Source organism: Gossypium arboreum, chromosome 1 (assembly GCF_025698485.1).
Source record: "Gossypium arboreum isolate Shixiya-1 chromosome 1, ASM2569848v2, whole genome shotgun sequence".
NCBI classification, from domain to species: Eukaryota; Viridiplantae; Streptophyta; class Magnoliopsida; order Malvales; family Malvaceae; genus Gossypium; species Gossypium arboreum.
This window is the reverse complement of record NC_069070.1, coordinates 115,369,755-115,376,578: the sequence shown is the minus strand read 5'-3', so window position 1 is coordinate 115,376,578 and position 6,824 is coordinate 115,369,755. Positions and strand designations below refer to the sequence as shown.

Here is a 6,824-nt window from a genome sequence, read left to right as displayed (position 1 = left end):
AATCTTCCTCACGACAACAACTGAGATTTCCATCCAACCAGTTTGTTTTGCATATAATCAATTGTCTGCTAGAAAACATCTTCGTAGTTATCATTATCATATTATATATAAGATATTTCCCTGGTTGATGAACTCTCTTCACTCCTGTTATATTATACGTCGATAATGGCAGTAAGAATGATTGCAAAGCAATAAGAAAGAAAGAAAGAAAAAAAAAAAGAACATACAAATTTTATGTGAAAAATTCTTATCGGAAAAAATCACAGGCGGCATGGTCCGTACCACGAGGGTGGACCCCCGGTTGCCCCCCAATCAACTTTTGTGCTTAATGGGGATTTATGGCGGGCTATGGCCTCGGGCATTCTATTATTCGCCCCCACAGATCCCCCTATTTTGCCTCTCTATTTTATTTATTTAACAAGTGTCTAGATTAATGTCACATAACTCTAACAACTCCCAATATGCTTGCAACTACAAATCCCTTTATTTTGCCTCTCTATTTTTTTTCTTTAACAAGTATTGAGATTTAAGTCACATAACTCTAGCAACTCCCAATATACTCGCAATCCATAGTTTCCTTTTATCTTTACGTATTTTGCTCCCAATTTGTTGTGATTAATAGATAGCTCTGAAATCTTATACTAAAGATTCAGTATTCTTTTCATGTTTTTTCAAGAACTTGAAGAAGAATGAAACAAAAGATAAGAATTATCCACAAAGTGTAAATCGGAAACTGACAGATAGTATTACCTAATCCTTGTACCTTTAGCCTCCCCACTTCATTTTGTTTGCATTACATAATTCCTTTTAGATTTTTATTAAAAATAATTATCAAAAAAATACATAATTATAATTTTGTTTTCTCTCGGAAAAAGAGAGAGAGGAAAAAAACACTGTTATAAATAATAAATACATTATAAACCAAAATCTTGTTATCAATCAAACAGTGTACTATAATAATTTATTATAATTATAGTTGTTGAAATGTAATGTTTACTTATAATTTCTTTAAAATTATATTTTGATCCTTGATTTTATTATAAAATGTATGCATTCAATAAATAAATAAATCAACTTCAACCACAGTCAACAAACTTGTTCTCAACCATAAACAATTTATTGTTTTTTAAGGGTTAATAATAAATTTGGCCACTAACGTTTATATATTTTGTTAAAATAGTTCTAATTGTATTTCGAGCTTTTTTACCATTAATCTTTTTTTTCAAATTATTTTTCTAACAAATTTGAGGAAAGTATCATTAAAAAAACTAATAGGGATGATGTGGAATATTTTTAATGAGATGTAATTTATTACCGATGTAACTGAATAAGATAATTACATGTAAAAATAATAAAATAAATCATATATGAAATTTTAAAAATAACTCTTAATTTAAAGAAAATAAACGTAACTATCTAAAAAAAGGTTTCAAAATGAATGTGTAATAGGCCCAATTTGCCCGGGCCTATGAAAACCCAAAAAAGTAGAAAAAAATCCAAACACAAAAAAATAATAATAAACCAAACAGAAATAAAATAATAAATTAAAATGTTTATGGATTTAAAGTCCATTTACAATTCATTTAGCCCAAAAAAATAATAGCCTAAACAAACACCCAAAATCCCTTAATCCAATTACATAAAATCCGGCCCAATTAAATAAATCCTAAAACCTAATTCTAATAGCCCAAACCCGAGGCCCAATACACCTAAAAAGGAGTACAGCAGCTGAGAGCACCAGAAACTTCTGGAATAGGCCAGAGAGTTGGGTTCCCACGAGTGGCTCCTCGCACGGCCTCCTTCGCACGTCTCCCCGCTCCTCCGTACCGCCGAGTCTGCACAAGAATACACCAGAAGAACCACTAACAAGAATACAGCAAATAAATATTATTTTTATTTTTATTTATTCTAAAAATCTGGCTATAAAAAGCCGTCGATTTCATCTCTGTAATCTTACACATACACATACACTATACGCATATTGAGATAATACAAAGAATCAGTAAAAAATCATAAGGTGATTTCAAGTTTTTTTTTCTTTCTTTCGTCCTTAATATTTTTGTTTTTCATTTTTTTGCATATATTTTGCTTCGTAGAATATTTAAAAAAAAAGAAAGAATGAAATGAAAAGGGTTTACCTAGATGCACCATCGAAATCCTTGTTTCCCCCGACAAAATCAGAGTTTGAAATGGGGATTTCTGAGTGAAAATGAGCCGAGAGTCCCAGCTTTGATGGAAATAAGGAGCGCCGCTACCATTCACTAACTACAATAGTGAAATGGTGGATAAAAGGCCGAAACGGGGTGGAAAACCCTAGAACTGCTGCGCCGAAACCCTTAAAAATGGGTGCTTAGATTGTGGATTGAAAAATGGCAGATTGCCATTCAGTTTCTTTTTAATTTTGAATCAAAATTGAAATGGCGCCGTTTAAGGGAGGTTGGTCCGTGCGTCAGCCCGTTCCAGGACCCGGATCCGCACCTTTGTGCTTCAAATGGGATATTTATGCGGCTAGTCCTTCCCCTTTTGTGTCGCGTTTCAATTAGTCCCTGTTTGCATTTCACTTGCTTTTTAAATTTTTCCTAAAATTTGCGCGTTTTTGCAATTGGGTCTGCGATGCAACACTGCGTTTTGGGGCCTAGACTATTCTCAGTTCTAGTCCCTATACATTTGCGCACATTGCACATTGATCCTATTTGTGATTACTTTATTTGTAAATTGACCCTTTTGTTTCAATTTTGTTTTAATTAAGCTTTTTATCCTATTTTTAGTCACTGCACATTTATTCTCTTTTACATGCTGGATTACATGTTTTGATATTTTGAGTTGCTTTAATAATTGAATTTTGCTCTAGAAGCTATTATTATAATCTTTCCTATTTTATTCTATCATTTTGATAATTTGTATATTATTTGTAATAGAGTTCATTTTAGTTTATGTATGCTATTAATTTTATGTTATTTTATAATTTCTTTTGAATTTATTCACATATTTTAAGATTTATATTCTTTTTAGAAATTCATCTATTTTATGTGTCATTTAAGTTATCATTAAGCATATATTTAGTACTTATATTTAACTTACATACATTATTAAAGCTATGTTATTTTATACATATAGTTTTTAGCAAATTTGTATATAATTGTGTTTTTAAATTTATTACATATATAACTTATGATAAAATTAAGTTAATCTTATAATTCATATTTTAATTCAATATTATTTTGACATACAATTATTTCTAAAATTTCTTCACATGTACATTACCCATATTAAATTATTTTTACTATAGTCCACTTTATTAGTTTCATATTACTTTATGTAAATATTTTTTTATGTATACTTTCCTATAACATTATTTATGTGTATAAGGCATTTCTTTTAAGAAAATCGTACAATTTACTTATTGTATATACTTTCATATCTTATTATCCTTATGTATGTATTATCAAGATGTATCACTAATCTAAACCTATTTGTTTCATGTAAAATTATTTATATATTGTTTATTTCAAAATTCTATTTGCACATACATATATATTAAAACATATGTTTGATTTATAGGCATCACTCAATTCATACATTGTATACATAATTATTATTTTTATAGATTATTAATCTCATACTATTTTTACAAATAATTATTCCTACTTCTATTTATATATGCATGTTTTGTGAATCTATTATGTATATTATATCTTATCATGTATTTTTATTATCTTTTCACATTTTATATATTATTTAAGTTATCATGTACATTATTAGTTTTTTTTTAAAATGAATTGGTATTTAAAATATTTTGCATATAATTTGGTTTAAATTTATATTCTATAATTTACTTCAATAAATATATACCTTTAGTTTTTATGTAAATTTGTCAACTTATATATTATATATATTATCGTTTATTAATTCATCCTTACTTTGAAAATGTTTTATACCACTTCAAATTTCCATTTTATTTTGTAAATATTTTGTGAGTTGTTTTATATTGTGCCATATTTATTGTTGAGGTATATCATTTAGTCATTGTTTTATTCATTATATTAATTGTTTTCAATCCATGATTAAGAATCGGTTCCATTTTACTTAGAATAGTTGTACATAATTGTTGAATTTATTAATTGTGGTTTATTGTACTATATGTGTGCCTATTATTTCATGTTTATTAATCCTTTTCTATACAAATGTTTCATTATAATACATTAAGCATTCCATCTATTTTAAAACAAATAAACGTGTTTTGTGCTAATTTTCAATTTTCCTTATTAGTCAAAATTTTTGAAATAAGGCAATATTTAATATTTGGGGAATTCGAGAAATCGTGCCCTACCGTGCTGGATATGATTTTTCGGTGAACTAAATATTTGGATATCCTTTTATAAGTTTAACATATGAGTTTTTTGAGGGTCAAAAATCAATTGTATTTTTGAAGGTATAAGGGATTGTGTCCAATCGTGCTGGATATGATGTTGCATATCTTTGAAACGAGAGAATTTGACTGCTAATTTGAACTAGTCAAACATTTAAAAAAGAATTATACTTCGAAAGGTCTTTTTTAAAAAACCTTTGATATAAGGATAGCATCGAATCAATTTGGTACCAATTTTTGGACGTAATGAGGGTGTTTACCCTTCCTCGTGCGTAACTGACTCCCGAACCCATTTTAGATTTTACGTGGACCAAAATTGTCTTTAATGGAACAAAACATTTTAGTAGGTGGCCCAATCACACCTAAACCAAGAGATTGGTGGCGACTCCACATTTTCGTTTTAAAAAAGTCGATTCTCGTTTTTTCTTTCAAATAAAAAAATGGTTTCGACAGAATGCACACGTTTTTTTACTAAAAGGTTTCAAAATGAGAATTAATAAATCAAACAAAAAATAATGAATGTAGGCATTCATTTTGAAACTCTTTTAGATAATTACATTTATTTTCTTTAAAATAAAGGTTATTTTTTAACTTCATAAATTATTTATTTATTTTATTATTTTCCACATATAATTATTTTATTGTGTTATCTAAATAATAAATTACATCTAATTCGCATATGAAATTTCACACCACCCTAGACCTTTTTAACGACATTTTCATTAAATATATTAAAAAACAGTTTAAAAATAGGATAAAGATTAATGATAAAAATTAAAATTACAACTAAAATTATTTTAATAAAATATGTAAACATTATTAATTAAATTTATCATTAAAATTTTTAATTATATGGAAGTAGCTACACATGTTTTTTACATGATGCTATCTCTCGACATATTTAATTAATTAAAATTTTTTCCCTTTGGAATGCTAATGTTGCTCATCTCTATGCTGACAATGGTATAATCTCCAAAAATGGAAAGATTCGATGAATAATTAATTATTAATTTAAAAATCAACAGTAAAAAAAAATGACTTCGTGCTTAACGGGGACTTGACTTAATATTTGTTTTGTTCAATTATAGTTCCCTATACACACGACAAAAATGTCATTGTCTCAAGTTGAATAAGAAAAGATTAAAAGAATAAAATATATAAAACCCATAATGTAATTTGTTAAATTTGTATAATTAAAAAATTTGAGTGATAATAGATAAAAAATTATTAATAATATAATACGTATAATCTTAACTCATAAGTTAAGTTTCAACAATTAATTGTTCATTATAAGTTTTAATCATATTTATTTTTCCTAACTTATAAATAGGAGAAGAATGCACTTCAATACATCCGAACGTACATTCTTTTATATTGACAATAATATTCATATTGATTAAACTATAACTCAATCGATAATAACTGTTATTATTTATTAAGTAGCCATAAAAGGAAAAAAAAAAAAACCACCTGTAAATGTAATAGCCGCCTGTCTAGGAAACACATTGTTTGTTTTATATTATTTAAGAAATACAAAAGGAGAGGAATGTTGTGTTCCGTACGATTGAGAAATCAAAATTTCATAAGGATTAAACAAACAAGAGATTAAAATAAGTAGGTGAATTAAACGAATCGTTATATTAGCCCTTTTTTGTACTCATTCATCCATCCATCCATCTCTATCAACCTCATATTTGAAATTTTAAAATATTTAAATTAAAATTTTATAATATATTAATAATGTTAATTAGTGAAATTTTTAATATATCTTTAATAAAATATACAAAATAGTTTCATTGATTAAATATTATCTTAACGAAATATAACTAATTTTATTAAAAATGAAGATAATAGGCTGTGATAAAGAACTAAGTTAATAACGACTGCACTTAATATTTTATGATTGTTGTTATCATAAATAAAAAGTTGTTATAGAAAGTAAAAATAAAATATATAAAAATATGTTGTTATAAAAATTAATTACACTTTAATTTGTTATAAAATGGTTATTAATGTTATCGATTTGTAACATTTTGATAATTGAGCTATAAACTACATGTTGATTAATCATTTTAGACAAAAATTTAGATTAAATTACATATTTAGTCCTTATACTTTTTCTTTAAAAGCAATTTAATTCTTTATTTTTCTTCTTCCTTTATTTTTCTTTACAAAAATTTGAAAAGCAAAGGGTTGATGTTATTATATTTTAAACCATACACGAATTATAATAAAATTCTTAAGCCCAATCAATAAAATTAAACTCAAATACAATTTCTAAAATTAGAATCCAAAACAATTTTAAATGAATTAATAATATATTCATATTATATAAAAAAATTATCTTATTCTCTTACCTTTTGCCAATTCCCATCATCTAGTCCTTTCTTTTTTGAGTACCACTTTTGTCTTAGGTCTTATCATTTATAAAGTAACTCAACCCTTGCAATTAGCT

The 6,824-nt window shown here is 26.3% G+C and overlaps 1 long non-coding RNA gene across 1 annotated transcript; it reads right to left on the bottom strand.

Moving 5' to 3' along the window:
- Positions 1-1,517: 1,517 nt before the first annotated feature.
- On the bottom strand, positions 1,518-2,358 carry LOC128288387 (uncharacterized). Its single transcript, XR_008278751.1, has 2 exons — positions 2,139-2,358; positions 1,518-1,835 (listed from the first exon to the last, which is right to left on the bottom strand). It is a non-coding gene; the product is annotated as an uncharacterized LOC128288387 (long non-coding RNA).
- Between the last annotated feature and the right edge of the window lie 4,466 nt (positions 2,359-6,824).